The sequence below is a fragment of the Furipterus horrens genome, unplaced genomic scaffold, assembly GCF_987537825.1.
Source record: "Furipterus horrens unplaced genomic scaffold, mFurHor1.1.pri manual_scaffold_1, whole genome shotgun sequence".
In the NCBI taxonomy this organism is placed as follows: Eukaryota; Metazoa; Chordata; class Mammalia; order Chiroptera; family Furipteridae; genus Furipterus; species Furipterus horrens.
In genome coordinates this window covers 158,681,195-158,699,048 of record NW_028327171.1, presented here as the reverse complement: position 1 = coordinate 158,699,048, position 17,854 = coordinate 158,681,195, and the positions used below count along the sequence as shown (strand labels likewise).

Here is a 17,854-nt window from a genome sequence, read left to right as displayed (position 1 = left end):
TCATTGTCAGTTCAGTTTGTTCATTAGATTCTACAGATGAGTGAAATCTTATGCTATTTGTCTTTCTCTGACTGGCTTATTTCACTTAACATAATGTTCTTCAGGTCCATCCATACTGTCACAAAGGGTAAAATTCTCCTCTTTTTTAATAACCGAGTAGTATTCCATTGTGTAAATGTCCCTTAGTTGTTTTATCCACTCATCTACTGATGGAAACTTGGGCTCAAATTTATATTTTGGTGATTATAAATAACACTGCAATAAACATAGTGGTGCTCATGTTCTTTCAAATTAGTGTTTTGGGTCCTTTCAAACATATTCTCAGAAATGGGATAGCTGAGTAGAAAGGCAGATACATTTTTAATTTTTTTGAGGTATCTCCATACTGCTTTCCACAGTGGCTACACCCATCTGCATTCCCACCAACAGTGCAAAATATTCTCCATATCCTCACCAGCACTTGTTGTTTGTTGATTTATTGATGATGGCCATTCTGACAGGTGAAAGATGTTATCTCATTGTGGTTTGAATTTGCATTTCTCAGATGATTAGTGACATTGAGCATCTTTTCATATGTCTATTGGTCATCTGTATGTCCTCATTGGAGAAGTGTCTATTGAGATCCTTGCCTCATTTTTAAATTGGGTTCTTTGTTTTTTTGGTATTGAGTTTTGTAAGTACTTTATAAATTTTGGATATTAACCCTTATCAGATGGATCAGTGAATAGGTTCTCCCATTCTGTGCATTGTTCTTTTTTTTTGTTGTTGTTGTTGTTGATGATTTCCTTTCTGTGCAATAACTTTTTAGTTTGATGTGGTCCCATTTGTTTATTTTTTCTTTTATTTCCCTTACTTGGAGGGTTATATCCAATAAAATGTTGCTATGAGCAATAGCTGAGATATTGCTGCTTGTATTTTCTTCTGCTGTTTTTATGGTTTCAGGTCTAACACTTAAGACTTTGATCCATTTTAAATTTATTCTTATGTGTGATGTAAGACGGTGGTCTAGTTTCATTTTTCTGCACGTATCTGTCCAATTTTCCCAACACCATTTATTGAATAAATTATCTTTAGCCCATTGTATGTGCTTGCTTCCTCTGTCAAATATTAATTGACTATAAAGTTGTGGGTTAATTTATTGGCTCTCTATTCTGTTCCACTGACCTATGTGTCTGTTTTATGCCAATACCAGGCTAGTTTGATTACTATGGCCTTGTAGTATAGTTTGATATTAGGTAGTGTGGTTTCTCCAATGTTGTTCTCCTTTCTCAGGATTATTGTTACTATTTCAAGCCTTTTGTGCTTCCATATAAATTTTTGAAATATTTTTTCTCATTCTGTGAAATACATAATTGGAATCTTAGTAGGTATTACGTTGAATCTATAGATTGCTTTGGGTAGTATGGACATTTAAATGATATTAATTATTCCTATCCATGAACATAGTATATGCTTCCACTTATTTGTATCTTCTTCCATTTCTTTCTTCAGTGTCTTATGATTTTCCAAGTAGGTACTTCATATCCTTGGTTAGATTTATTCCTAGCTTTTTTTTTTTTTTTTGAAGAAATTGTGAATGGGATTGCTTTCTTGATTGCCCTTTCTGTTTGTTTGTCATTGGCATATAAAAATGCAACTGATATCTGGGTATTGATTTTGTATCTTGCTACTTTGCTAAATTCATTAATCAAACCTAATAGTTTCTTGGTGGAATATTTGGGGCTCTATGTACAGTATCATGCCATCTGCATATAATGACAGTTTTATTTATTTCTTTCCAACTTGGATGCTTTTTAGTTCTTCTTTTCTGATTACTGTGGCCAAAACTCACAGTACTATGTTGAATAAGAGGGGTGAAAGTGGACATCCATGTCTTGTTCCCAATCTTAAGAGAAATGCTTGTAGTTTTTGCCTATTGAGTATGATGCTGGTAGTGGGTTTGTCTTTATTATAGGTATGTTCCCTTTAATCCCACTTTGATGAGAGTTTTTATCATATATGAGTGCTGGATTTTATCAAATGCTTTTTCTGCATCTACATAAAGACATGGAAGCTAAATAACATATTTTAAACAATAAATGGGTCAACAACTAGATCAAGGAAGAATTCAAAAAATACCTTGAAACAAATGAAAATGAGAACACAACAATCCAAAATCTGTGGGACACATGGAAACCAATTCTAAGAGGAAAAATCATAGCATTACAGGCCTATCTCAAAAAAAAGAAAGAAAAGAAAAGAAAAAGCTCAGTAAACAAGCTAAGTTTACACTTAAAGTAACTTGAAAAAGAACAATAAACAAAGCCCAAAGTGAGTAGAAGGAAGGAAATAATAAAGATCAGAGGATAAAGAAATGAAATAGTCAAAAAAATGAAAAAAAATAAATGAATACAAGAGCTGGTTTTATGAAAAGATAAACAAGATCAACCAGACTCATCAAGAAAAAATAAAAGACCCAAATAAATAAAATCAGACATTAAAGTGGAGAAATAACAACTGACACCAAAGAAATACAAAGGATTGTAAGAAGATATTATGAGCAAATATATGGCAACAAACTGGACAGCTTGGACAAAGTGGATAAATTCCTAGAAATAGACAATCTTCCAAAATAAATCAGGAAGAATCAGAGAATCTGAATAGATAGATTACACCTAGTGAAATTGATGCAGTAATCAAAAAACTCTCAACAAACAAAGGCCCTGGACACGATGACTTCACAGATGAATTTTACCAAACATTTCTAGAAGAACTAACACCTCCCCTTCTCAAACTATTTCATAAAATTCAAGAGAAGGTAAGGGTCCCAAACTCATTTTAAAGTTCCATTATCCTTATTCCAAAACTAGATACACTACAAAGAAAGAAAATTATAGGCCAATATCCATAATTAGCATAGACACTAAAATCCTCAACAAAATATCAGCAAACTGAATACAACAATGCATCAGAAATATCATACACCATGATCAAGTAGGATTTATCTTGGGAATGCAAGGTTGGTACAATATTCACAAATTAATAAATGTGATTCACCACATAAAACAAAATGAAAGGTAAAAACCACATGCTCATATCAATATACATTTATTTCTTCTATTCATTTTCCTTGTCCTGCACCTGAGTTCAAGTCTATTTGGGTTTTCTTTCTATTCCTCCACCTTGCCCTCTAATGAGTAAGTTTATTGTTCAGTGTTTGTGTTAGTAGCAGACTGGTATATTTTCTGCTCATCTATATTAATTTTTCTCCTTATATGTTCTTTCTAGTTACATTAAATAAAATAAAGTCAATGTAAATAATCATGTCAACATCGTAATATTTTAATATTTTTGAACTTTTTTAGGTTCTATTTGATGTTTATATGGCCATATATGTCTTTTTTTTTAAATAACAGATTTGAAAAATTATGTTAGCTAACCAAAATATGTTGGTTAGGCTTTCTTTGCTATTTAACATAAATATAGTTTGGATAGAGTAGATTTATATATGATGTTTCATAAGATGTTAAAATGTCACGAATTGGGGAAAATAAATTCAAAGTTGAAACTGCAGCTGCTTAGAAATATTTATGTTTGCATCGAGTAAATGCCTTTAGTTTTTGAAAAATAATTCATAAATTTACTTTTTCAGATATTTATATCCAATCCTACATCATTTATCCTCTGTCTGTTTTGTCCTAGCTATTTTACTTACAGTAATTTGTGAAGGGAATAATCATTTATGCCTGGTCATTATTTAAGTAGAACTATCAGTCTGTTTTGGCCATTGTTTTTTAAATTCTCATTTTGAGTTTCTAGCAATTTCTAATGATACCTTAGAATATCTTGCCAATTTATGCTAGATTTTGTCAACATTATCAACATTTAGATAATTGGAGTAATAAACACAAAATAATGTCTAATTATAAGATAGTATAAAGAAGTTTACATAAAGAAAAATATTTCCTTGGAAAGGATTTCCTTTTTAATATTTATATAAAATATTGCTACCTTGTGTCTTAAATTTTTATGATTGCATTAACCATAAAATCAAAGCGTCACTGGCTCTTTCTTGTAGTTGTTAGTTTTCTTTTATAAAATAAAACTTTTGAAGACATTGTACTAACTCTAGATTTTCTAGTTCCTGATGTACAATTCTCTTACTTGAGATTTACATGAAACCTTACAGAATTTTAAAATAATAGTAATATATTATTAGAAAATATTTACTCATTTCTTATGTGGAAAATAAACACACAAAAAAGGCAAGTGAATAAAAAAAATACTAAAAAAAGACATTTATAAGCACTGTCTATTGGAATAGAATCTTTTCTTCAGATAGAAAAACCTTCCCCACACACACACACTTCACACACACGTGCGCACACACACACACACACCAAACCCTAAGGCAATTCTGTTATGCTTTCCTTGGTTTCTTATATTACTTGTCATATTGTTTACACATCTACTTGATTAAAAACAAACAAGCTAAATTTTATCTTCAGAGACTACTGTAGTAGTTGCCACATAATAGATTCTGAATAAATATATAATGAATGAAGGAACCAATAAACACAAGTAGTGTAAAACAATCGTGCTGCAAATGCTTTTCTTTTAGGTTAATTTTCTACCAGGTGATCAACCTAACTCAGGCAAAATTACCAGCCCTCCATGGTTCTCTGGTTGTTGGTCTATATAAATCCAATTCCCAATACCTCCTTTCTTTCCCCTGTCCAATTCAGTCACATGTTTATTATATGTTGAGGCATCAAGCTCTGACTACCCCATCTTCTACAAATTTACTTTTCTGATGATTTTAAGTATCAGCATATTGATAGAAACCACAGTCTATGGATACTACTTGCAATGAACAAATTATATCTAAAGCATAAAATAAATGTCAAGCAAAATAGCATAATTGATATTAGAATAAGTATAGATGTAAGAAATTTTCTTTAAAATACTGACCAATGAATTGATTTAAAAACTGATTCAGAAATAATATTTTTAGAGTTTATTGTGTATTCATAATTGTGCTTAGTGAACTATGGTTCTTGTCTTCAAGGAGAGTGCATTTTCTTATGAAAGTCAATTTGCATAAGTCAAACAAAGTTTTGGAAGTTTAAAGATATGTGTCAGTTAGAGGGGACCTTGGGGCATGGTCCCTGAACTACACTTCTAAAAGTGGGTATAGATTTGGAGAGAAGAAAGAATCATAGTAGTAGTGATGAATCTTATCATCTCTGTTCTATCCATCATTTAATGAAATGCTTTTAAGATGCTGCAATGAGTCTGTTCTTTTACTGGTCAAATGCCCCTCTTTTCTCTCAGTCAAGTTCATAAACTGCTGCAATAATTTTCTTAAATATGTGGAATACATTGACTGCTTATTCTAGATAAAATTCATGTTAAGAATCCTGCTTCCCATGTTTATATCTTTATAGTTTTCTAAGCATATTAATATTACTTGTAACTTTGTCTCACAACAATTTTATAAGGTAGACAGACCAGGAGTCAGTACACTTTTATATAAAGAATGGGTATGAGCAACAGAGATAATATGACTAAATTCCAGTTCTTAAGTCTCCAGCAAGCTTTCTTCAGATTCCCTTAAAGGATCACTAACTTTAAATAGGATGTCAAAATACAAACACTGAGACATTAAAATAATATCTAAGTGAATTATAGGTACAATACTGCTAGTGTTGAAAGGAGGCATTGCAATTTGTACCAGAGGATGGTTTTAGTCGATTCCTCCTCTGCTGAATAGAAAGAAAGAAGAAACACCTACTTTTTGCAGCATAATGGTTGGAACCAGAGACTATTATGTTAAGTGAACTAAGCCAGTTGGTGAAAGACAAATATCACCTGATCTCATTTATATGAGAAATCTAATGAACAAAATTAATGAGAAAAATAGAAGCAGAGACATGGAAACATGGAACAAACTGACAGCTGCCAGAGGAGAAGCAGAGGGGATTAATGGTGGAAAGAAGGGGAAGGAATCAGTCAAAGAACACTTATGACTGATCCATGGACATAAATTGACTGTGGGAGCAGTGGATTGGCTGGACAGAGGAGGGCAAAAGGGGAAATATTGGGACAACTGTAATAGAAAAACCATAATGAAAGCAAATTAATAATTAAAGTCCCAAAGCCTTAAAAATAAATGAATAAATAAAATCCACTGCCTTTCTCCCTATTCCTCAAGAAGGTATAACCATTCTCTCCATACCTCCTATCCTTTTCCCTGTCCTAGGTTCCCTCCCCCAGATGTCCAGATGTTATAACAAGGACTCATACATACATATGTCATTTTATTATATATTTAAAGAAAATTGTAGAGAAAAAATAAACTGGAAGAGAAAATAGTCTTAGCCATAGAAAGTAACATGTGTAGATGGGACCAGTGAGGGGAGAGAGAGAGATGAAGGCCTGAAGAAGACAAAGATGCAGAAAAAAGGGGCTTCTTGCTGTCCTTGGAAGGCAAAAAGAACAACACTGGATATTGGCTTCTGAAATCCTCTATCTACCCCCTGAGAGGCCAACCTTTACTATGCTTCCTTTCTTAGAGTATCAGCACCTCAACTCAAACTAGCTCAAGGGGGATTGTGGGGCATGGCAGAGTTGAGACTTGGGAGATACTGTCAGACTTAAAAAGTTTGAATATTCAAACTGTTAAAAGAACAGAGGCTATACCATTAATACAGCCACAACTCAGAAGCAACTGGAACCATAGTCTCAAATAGCACCAGAACTCTTGTCTAATTCCTTTGTGATGTGCATCATGTTCTTATACAGGTTTCCTTCCAGTGGTGGGAGAGGATTGCACTGTTAAAGGTGCCAGATTAAGATTAAACTCCCCTGCTTCAAACAGCAGACTATCATTCATTTGCACAGAGACTTTGATAACAACTCTAACCTATAGTTTACTCATCTGTACAGTATGGTGACTGATGATCAAGTTGTAAAACGTTCAAACTGCTTGGAAAAAATGGCTGAACCCAAAAAATATCAACTGTTGTTGCTGTAACAGGTATTTCAACTTTGGGGACTCATTTATCATAGTACTGTTGCTTGAGACAGTTTCTCTTACCTAAGTTCTGGTTTGAATGATATGAAATAGTCACCAATTATTCTACATATGGTCATGTGTTCAGATTGTAAGGATACAGAGACATTGGAACTACAAGGTTGAAGTCAGAAGGGGAAGGACACTCCAGAGGAAGAGATGGAATGGATGCTGAACAGACCAAGCATTAGATGCTTACAGCAGATTATCCACAGTATTTATCCTATGCTTACACTAACTATCCCTTCATAAGCTTAGTTAAGTGGGTCTCTAACCAAACCTTGATATGGATAGTGATATAATTATAGATATAAATGTAGAGAAAGACAAATATGTGCATAAATAGCATAAATGGATTCAATAAGTATTAATTTACCAAAAGATAATTATTTTGTTGACTTTTAGAGAAAAAAAAACTTATTTTCATTGTAATGTATCACAACGATTCTTATATAGAGAAACTTTTGGAAGGCATTCATAAATTTAGAAATCATTGCCAAACAACTACAATGAAATATCTAAATTAAAATGATGTGCTATTATATCTATGTAAATAGTGGACTGTTTATAATTGAGAGAATAATATTCTATACTGATCTTTTTAAGGAAGTTTTATTAGCATGCTTTTCTATAGACATTTTAAGTGTTCCATTCAAGAAGACCAAATTTATACATTTAATAAAGTATGTGTTTAAAAGGGAAATTCTTGTTGAACAGATGCTGCAATGAAATAAATTCAACAAAATAAAATATTGAGGTTGAGCTTATTTGTATACATACCAGACACTTAACATTTCTGATATAATTAGCCTTTAAACACAAGTGATCCACTACTTTTGATTACATTAATAATACTAGTGCATGACTCTGAAGATACCATCTAGGGGAATAATAGAGGGATCATAAATTAATATCACTTAGCTCAAAATCAAAATTTATAGGTTAAAGGTAACCAAATAATTATAGTTTTCCAACCTATGGATCACAGACATTAAGGGGTTTCAAAACTATTTGTTAGCTTCACAAATCCATAGGAGAAATAAGCATTATCTGAAGATTTAATTTAAAAAATGTCTTGAACACGTGTTTTTTCAAATATAAAAGGTTGATAGACATGTTAATTCATTACTGAATAATAATCTGGGCACACTAATTATCTCTTTAATTAATATATATCAAAACAAAATATTTTGTGTGAACCTGAGATTTAAAAAATATGTAAAATTGTCCTTAAACTGGAAAAAGTTTTGAAGCCCCTATGTTAGTCTCACTAAAATGTGTCATATTTTAACATTTTGTTGAAGATAAACATTCCATCTAGCATTGTAAGCTACATTAATTTATCACATTAAGAAATTATGTACTGCATGCCACACAATGTTACCATTGTGCAAATACTAAGATAGTCACCACCTAAACTACTTTATTATCTCCCATTTCCAATAAACACTATATACAGACTTATCATATATTGATTTTTCAGGACTTTGCATCTTTTGAATGTTTTAATAGGTAGAATTCTGAAGCCTAATTTGTAATCTTCATAGAAAAGTAGAAATTAATTAATGGAAGCAAATATTCATTATTACATAGAAGGTAATTACTGATATATTTGCAACATGTTTGTTTCGAGAGTCTCTGGTTTTAAGAGTGCTGAAAGTTTTCCTTCTTCTGCCCTATTTTTTTTCTCACTCCTCCTCTTTCTTTCTTTACCCATTTCCTTCCTTTCTTTATTCTTCCTTTCTTACTTCTTGTCCTTAAACCAGTCTTTCCAACTTATGTGTCCGATACGCCTAAGAGCAATCATTTCAATGCACCTTAGTCTTCTTGGATTGTAGAAGCTCTAGAGTTTCCACAGTCCAAGTAAATGGGTAGAAAAGACTTAAATGGTTACTCTATTACACTGGGGAACAATTTTTAACATTGTTCTTATTGAGTTCAATTTTTCAGCTGTTTTAGATTTAAATAGGCATGCTGATTTCAAAACTGCTGTTAATTTTCTTCTATCATGTCAAAATTTTTCTCTACAGCTTATCTTAATGCTACCATTATAGGCTGGATTGAGCCTGGATCAAGGAAAACGCTAGTGCTCTCCTATTGGCTGAGAGCAAACCTCCCTCAAGTGGGGAGGGATGGGGAATGACCTTGGAGACCAGCAACAGGTTCATACTTGTCTATGCTATTCAATTACACATGAGACATTGTGGTGAGAGGTTGTGTGCCGCTCTGTATAGTGAATCATATTCCAAAATATAATCCAAGTTCTTGTCTGTATACAAGGAGTTAGCAAAATTTATTTTCTTATTTACAGACATACTTATTTCCTTTCCTTCAAATCATGTCTGCCTCTGCTATTTCTTGTCATTAGTGCCTAAACAATGCTGATTCATTTTGTTATATCTGTGGCAGTTTTACCATTCCCAGTCAAAGGACAAACATCAGTGCACTTGCCAGGCAAGTCTATTTTGCATATTTTAAAATAAAACGTGGTGATCAAGATAAGTCTTGGGCCCCTCACAAGGTGTGCAAGCAGTGTGTCAAGAGTTTACAGATGTGGATGAAGAGAACACATGATAAATTGCCATGTGGTATATCTATGGTTTGGCAAAAGCCCAGAGATCATTCAAGTGACTGTTACTTTTGTATAATGGAAATGTCAGGATATAACAAGAAAATAAATGTAAAATAGAGTATCCTAGTCTACCATCAGCTATATACCCAGTGCCTTATTCAGCTGAAATCCCATTGCCAGTTTCATTGAACTACCCTCCTTTGAAAAACAGGAATATGGTGAAGAACTAAGTGACAGCAATGATGAAGATTTTGAAATTGAAGATGACTCAGTTTATAAGGGATTTGATCACCATGAATTGAACGATTTGGCATAAGATTTGGGACTATCCAAAAAGGCTTCAGAACTCCTAGCATCAAGACTTCAGGAGAAAAAGTTGCTTGAAAAAAGAACAAAGGCATCTTACTTTCAATCAAGAGAAAGTGCATTTCTGCAGTACTTTTGAAGTGATGGTGGCTTTGTGTATTGCCATAACATACATGGTTTATTGGAGGAATTGGAAATTCCAGTTTATAACACAATTGAATGGTGATTGTTCATCAATAGCTCAAAGCAGAGTTTGAAGTGTGTCTTCATCCACAATAGCAATTTATTTGGTGCAGTTCCAATCGGCCATTCTGTTTGTTTTTGTGAAGGATATGAAGACATAAAGAGTCATTGATCTGTTGCAATATCACAAGCACAACTGGATCATCTGTGTTGACCTTAAAATGGTCTGCTTCCTTCTTGGTCAGTAATGCAGATACACCAAGTATCCCTGTTTTCTGTGTATGTGGAGCGGCAGAGTTCATGAGAAGCACTGAGTAGAGTCAAATTGGTCACCAAGATCTGACCTCAAACCCGGTGATCCAAACATTCTGCATGAGCCACTTGTTGACAGAACATTATATTCCCACTTCTGCACATAAAACTTGGTCTCAGAAAGCAATTTGTGAAAGCTTTGCCAACTGAAGGAGACTGTTTCAAGTATCTCATTTTGGCATTTCCTAGCCTGTTATTTGAAAAGATAAAGGCCACTGTGCTTGAAAGTCCACAGATTCAGCAGTTCATTAAAGATGAACATTTCAGAAGTGACAGCTCTGCCTAAGACACAGAGGTAAACAAACACATGAGCCTGTCAAGATGAGGAGACATAGAAGTATGGCCCACAGGGGGAACAGATCAAGGTTCCAGTGGGAGAACTAAGCGACAAGGAGGTACCCAACCTAACAAATGAGGAGATAGCCAACCTAACAGATGCAGAGTTCAAAACACTGGTGATTAAGATGCTCACAGGCTTGACAGATATGCTTAAGTATGGCAAATGCATAAGGGAAGAAGTGAAGGTTATGCTAAATAAAACAAAGAAAAATCCACACAAAACCAATGGTGTAGAGAAGGAAACCAGGGTTAAAATAAATGATATGGAACATAAGGAAGAAACAAACAGTCAACCAGTACAGAATGAGGAAAAAAGAATTGAAAAAATTGAGGAGAGGCTTAGGAACTTCTGGGACAACTTAAACGTGACAACATCCAAACCATAGGGGGTGCCAGAAAGAGAAAAGAAAGAGCAAGAAACTGAAAACTTATGTGAGAAAATAATGAAGGAAAACTCCAAAATTTGGTGAAGGACATAGACATACAAGTCCAGGAAGCACAGAGAGTCCCAAAGAAGATAGACCCAAGGAGGACCACACCAAGACACATCATAATTAAAATATAAAATGTTAAAGATAAATAGAAAAACTTAAAAGCAGCAGCAGAAAAGCAGAGCATTACCTACAAAAGGGTGCCTATAAGACTGTCAGCTGATTTCTCAAAAGAAACTTTGCAGGCAAGAAAGGACTGGCAAAAAGTATTCAAGGTGATAAAAAGCAAGGACTTACAACCAAGATTACTCTATCCAGCAAAGCTATCATTGAGAATGGAAGGGCAGATGAAGTGCTTCCCAGATGAGGTAAAGCTAATAAAGCTCATCATCACCAAGCTATTATTATATGAAATGTTAAAAGGACTTACTTAAGAAAAAGAAGATCAAAATTATGAACATTAAAATGACAACAAACTCACAACTATCAACAACTAAATCTAAAAAATAAAAACAAAACCCAACTAAGCAAACCAGAATAGGAACAGAATCATAGGTATGTGGATCATTTGGAGGGTTATCAGCTAAGAGGGGGAAGGAGGAGAAATGGGGAAATGGTGCAGGGGTTAAGAAGCATAATTTGTTGATACAAAATAGACAAGGGGAAGTTAAAAATAATATAGGGAAGGGAGAAGCCAAGAACTTATATTCACAACCCATGGACATGAACTAAGCAGGGGTGGTGGGATTACTGGGCAGAGGAGAGCAAAAGGAAAAAATCGGGACTACTGTAACAACCTAATCAATAAAATATACTTTAAAAAATGAATTGAAAAAAAAAGATGAACATTTCATCGGGACAGTGTCAGAACACCAAAAAAAAAATGTTTGGTTGTCATTCAAAAACTTTATCAAGGATTTTCTTGGAAATACATGAGCACAGAATTACATCGACATTGTCCAGAAACTCTTGGAGTACTTCAAAATGGTATAAGCATAAGTTTTTACCTTACCATGTATGTTTGGTAGCAGAACTTTACTACTTGTACACAATTTGACTTACAGTAACAATATATAGCCTTTATATGAATAAAATAATTCTAAATAAACAGTATATTCAGATAAATTTTTCTTTATTTTCCTTTGTATGTACATTTTGTATGATTTTGGGGACAAAGAGAGGGTATCCTGTACCTTGAAAAGTTGACCTGATAGAGAAAAACTGGAGTCATTTTTGGATTCAGATGCCAAAAGTTAGTCAAAAACAAGTGTCAGATCTAACTCAACAAAAATTGTGGTTCACGAGGGTTCTCTGCTCCTCCAGTTCAACGGACTGCTGCGTTTTCCTGTGCAGTGCCAGCCTGAACCCTGAGACATGATGGTGAAGGTCGGAGTGAACGGATTTGGCCGTATTGGGCGCCTGGTCACCAGGGCTGCTTTTTACTCTGGCAAAGTGGATATTGTCGCCATCAATGACCCCTTCATTGACCTCAACTACATGGTCTACATGTTCCAGTATGATTCTACTCATGGCAAGTTCAAAGGCACAGTCAAGGCTGAGAACGCTTGTTGTCAATGGAAAGTCCATCACCATCTTCCAGGAGCGAGATCCCACCAACATCAAATGGGGTGATGCTGGTGCTGAATATGTTGTGGAGTCCACTGGGGTCTTCACTACCATGGAGAAGGTTGGGGCTCACTTGAAGGGTGGAGCCAAGAGGGTCATCATCTCTGCCCCTTCTGCTGATGCCCCCATGTTTGTGATGGGTGTGAACCAAGACAAGTATGACAACTCCATGAAGATTGTCAGCAATGCCTCCTGCACCACCAACTGCTTGGCCCCCCTGGCCAAGGTCATCCATGACAACTTTGGTATCATGGAGGGGCTCATGACCACAGTCCATGCCATCACTGCCACCCAGAAGACCGTGGATGGCCCCTCTGGGAAGCTGTGGCGTGATGGCCGAGGGGCTGCCCAGAACATCATCCCTGCTTCTACTGGCGCTGCCAAGGCTGTGGGCAAGGTCATCCCTGAGCTGAATGGGAAGCTCACTGGTATGGCTTTCCGTGTCCCCACCCCCAATGTGTCGGTTGTGGATCTGACCTGTCACCTGGAGAAAGCTGCCAAATACGATGACATCAAGAAGGTAGTGAAGCAGGCATCAGAGGGCCCCCTCAAGGGTATCCTGGGCTATACTGAGGACCAGGTTGTCTCCTGCGACTTTAACAGTGACACCCACTCCTCCACCTTTGATGCTGGGGCTGGCATTGCCCTCAATGACCACTTTGTCAAGCTCATTTCCTGGTATGACAATGAATTTGGCTACAGCAACAGGGTGGTGGACCTTATGGTCCACATGGTCACCAAGGAGTAAGAGCCCCCAGGACCACCAGCCCCAGCGACAGGAAGAGAGGCCCTCAGCTGCTGGGGAATCCTTGCCCCAAACTGATCCCCCAACATACTGAGAATCTTCTGACCTCTAGTTGCCATCCTAGACCCCCCTAAAGAGGGGAGGGGCTTAGGGAGCCCTACCTTGTCATGCACCATCAATAAAGTTCACTGTACCCAGCCAAAAAAAAAAAAAAAAAAAATTGTGGTTCACAGTGTTGTGGTCATTATTAAGGATGTACTTTGCCTTACCCTGAGGATATACTTAAAAGTTGTCATTTCTGCTACCAAGTTCTCTTCCTCATTGCAATACTAGGTAATTCCGTCCAGATTCATGCAGCTAGCCTACCTAGGGTATGTGTTACTTCCTCAGAACTGTGAGTGAGGCGAGGTATCATAAATAGAAAAGACAATCCAATTCACTTCCCTGGCTTAGGCAACTTCTCTTTACATCCAGAAGTCCCAAGGCTTTTGTTTGCTTTTGGTTTTTATTGAAAATTCGGTAAATTGACTCACTTTTTAAGTATACAGGATGAATCTATAAGGGGTTCAATAGTAAATCCTTTGGTATAGGAAATAATTTTTTGGTATAGGAAATAATATTTTGGTGTTGAAAGCATTAATACAACTACAGAATATATTTAAAGCAATTAAAATTAAGTCACTACTTACAGCTAGAGTTTCTTTAACATTTTCAGCCTGCTTGTTACATTAAAAAAATTTTTTTTTCATTTTGACTAAACAATATATCCTTCAATAGCTATGTAACCTTGCTTGTTTCCTCTGGACCCTGCCCAATCTTTAATGCCTTCCCAGGAGCTCAGGCTGTCTCCCAATCCAGGGATAAAAGTGCAGTCATGATCACTCTACTGATAAAATGATATAGTTTTATTGCAAGAATTTACATCTCACAAGAATTGAACTGATTTTCTCTAATTTCCCTTATCGCAAGGTGTATGTCCCGTTTTTTCTAAAACAAACTCAAACACCTATTTCTTTATTCAACAAATATCTATTCATCTCTTACTATTTGTAAGCATAATGGGTCTCACAGAAACAATAGAGAAAAGACAGATTATTGTCACTTTTTCCTGGAGTTTATCAGACCAGATCTGCATATAAAATCTTCGGTCTTAGCATTGTACTTGACTCTGGGTTATGTGCTGCACAAGTACAGTGAGCTCATTGAAAATAAGGGCATCTAGGTAGTGCATAATACAAATTCACATGGTTGAGTGCATGAAAACATAATATTCAATAACAGTGTATCTGATAAGTACTAAATAATTGGGGGAACTCTATAACTTGTCAACTGTACCAAGAAATGGGTTCTTTCACTCCTATTTGCTTGTACTAGAAATGCATATCCAAACCCTAGCTGCTGTGGCTCAGTGGATTGAGCATCAGCCTGTGAGCCAAGTGTCACTGGTTCGATTCCCAGTCAGGGCAGATTACTAGTTTGCACGTCAGGTCCCCAGTCGGGGGCACGAGTGAGAGGCAACCACACAGTGATGTTTCTCTCCGTCTCTTTCTCTTTTCCCTTCTCTCTAAAAATAAAATAAACAAACAAATTATTAAAAAAAAAAAAAGAAAGAAAGAAATGCATGTCCTGGTTAGAAATCTAGGGTCCAGTATCATATGTTCCCAAGATACAGTGGAGAAAAAAATCCTTTTATATAATTCTTGGTAGCATGTTTGTGAGCTCTCGGAAAAAAATTATCTCTTCAGTGCAGTTCCTTTATTTAAGAAAATTGGTAACATACACCTTTGTGGTCAAAGCTTCTAGGAATACATATTTTTGGAGGGGGGTTAGGTAACTCTAATTTCAAGGAAACATTATTTTGTTTTCTGTTTCTCACCAGATTTAAATTCTAGCAATAAAGTTATATCATTTCATCAGTAGTCTGATCAAGACTGCACTTTTGAAAAGGGAACGATTTATTAAATAAACTAATTGGGGAACCTGAAGGGTAGTCATTAAAATAAGCTGCCTTTCCAATACATGTTGAGAGAATTGTCTGAGAGACTTTCTTTCAAATGATACTATTTAAATCATGCCTAACATTTGAATCTCTAAACACTGATATTCCCATTTTAATTTTAGCTGGCACCAGAAGGAAATGGTAAAACAGCAGATGATTACCTCAGTAATTTATTCCACATTTTCTAACAGCTTTACAGATCCCAATAAAAAATAATAATCTAAAAATGAAAAATATGCAACTAAAATTAAACATAGAAAAATATTCTTAAACTAAAAGATGTTTTTCCCTCTTCTCTCCCAAATGGTGGAAAGTAATTCCACTGTGAAATGTAAATAGGACTTAATTTTACCACTGGTCTGTATTGACGACTAACTTGGATTTTTTTAAAGAATTGATATAGATTCAATTCTATTAAATTAAAGTTTCTGATTATTTTGCTAAAGGATTAGTTTGTTTGTTTTTGAATTTGTGTTATTTAAGAACAAACCCCACTTTAAAAATACCCAATATATAAATTAACTTGTTCTTTAAAACAAGTCCTTTAAGTGTTTTGCTTTAGATTTAGTTATCAGCTTCAAGAGAAAGTAAGAGAAGTAAAAATTTCCTCTGATGTAACAGAAAGGAGACTGAAGTTGGAAAAGTGTCACTTCAACCATAAGCATTTGTTGAGAGGATTATATGCCAGGATTTGTCCTAGATTCTGTGACAACAGCAAACAAATTGGAACCTTGGTAAATTATTCTATCCCTTCCAGTTGTTTTTATAAGTCAGATTGACCTCTTTAGTTCATACTGTTGAAGTTTTGATTTATTTTGAAAGGAAGATATGTAAAATTTTATCAGCCTCAAAGTCTGAGTAATAAAACAGACATTTCTTTATGTTTATTTTATAAATCACTTTTGATGATTTACCTATGAAAAATCAAAATTGAGTCCACATAATTAGAATAAAGCCTATCCCTTAAAATAAAATGTGAAATGTCGAAATGTTAAAATGTTTGATTATACTAACATCTCAATTTACCTATTTCAGCAACAGTGGAGTAGATATAAATAGGACTACTGCTCTTGTAGTTTGTTGTTGTTGTTGTTAATATTATCATTTAGTTTGACCACATACATGCCAATGATTTTAATTCCCAAAATCTCATTTGGTTATAGCTCATGATTAATATTTAATGTCATAACAAACTCTGGTAAAGATTTTTATAAGTCATTAATAAAATGATAATGTCTGTTTAGGTATGTCTGTAAGTGAATTGAAATTTCTGTCATTACATTATAAGGTAGATATACCATAGTTCCTCCACATGTGTTTTGCGGGAAACCATTATTATGACTTTCTTTACATTCAAATCTACATTCACACAGAATCATGCAAGGATTCTAACTAAACAATTTTGAAAACAAAATGGCATCAAATTACATTCAATAAAGCAGATTGGTAAATTTTGTTTTTATTATGCAATAAATATATATGTACTTATACATCAGCTGTATAGGAAATACCCTCTGTTCAAAAGAAAACATTCTTTTGGAAAAAGTTTTATTTGTTGCAATTTTTCTAGGGAAAAATAATAATAAAGAATGTAAACATAAACAGGAAGAATGTTGTAAAGTAAGAAACCTTATTACTGTTCAGACAGCTATATGGCAGTCATTAGATGTACAGTGGAGTTGTAAATTTCTGGCTTACTGTGGACCTTAGCAGCCAGGCAATTCATGTGCTTATTTTGGGTCAAAATGAAATCCTTACAAAGTGACTTCTATTCTTAGTACTCTTCCAAAGCTGCTTTTTCAAGTTTCTAAAAGTTTGCTAAGTGCTGAATCCAATTGCTTTTTTGTAGCTTTATTTTTTCCTCTGCATTTTATTCATTTGGATTTGAATGAATTACACTCTTGATTTGACTCTTTTGAATATTTCCTTTCAATCTCATCCTTCAGCTGTTCTGTTTACTCTCTTAAATCTCCCAATACCTTAAAAATAAATGTAAAAATACATGTAAATTTCCTAAGAGTCTGTCATTGAACTTACTTTTCTGGTCTCATTATTTCAACAATTACATTCGTTATGTAATTTGTAATTTTATAGACCCAGCCCAGATCTCCTCTCACTTGGGGATCTACATGAGAAAGCTTACTAGCACCTCAGTCTCTCTTCATGTTGAAATAGCCACTAATTATTTTAACCATTTCTCCCAAACCTTTTTCTTGCTCATCCAATAATTTTATTTTTGCTAGAACTCTCTTTTTTTTTATACTTTCTACACTCTGCCCCCTTCTTC

The 17,854-nt window shown here is 34.7% G+C and overlaps 1 protein-coding gene and 1 pseudogene across 3 annotated transcripts in view; both read left to right on the top strand.

Moving 5' to 3' along the window:
- The window catches only part of KCNH7 (potassium voltage-gated channel subfamily H member 7), a 516,764-nt gene that overhangs the window by 78,201 nt on the left and 420,709 nt on the right, over positions 1-17,854 (top strand). The window lies entirely within an intron of this gene.
- Positions 12,557-13,683, top strand: LOC150022131 (glyceraldehyde-3-phosphate dehydrogenase pseudogene; annotated as a pseudogene).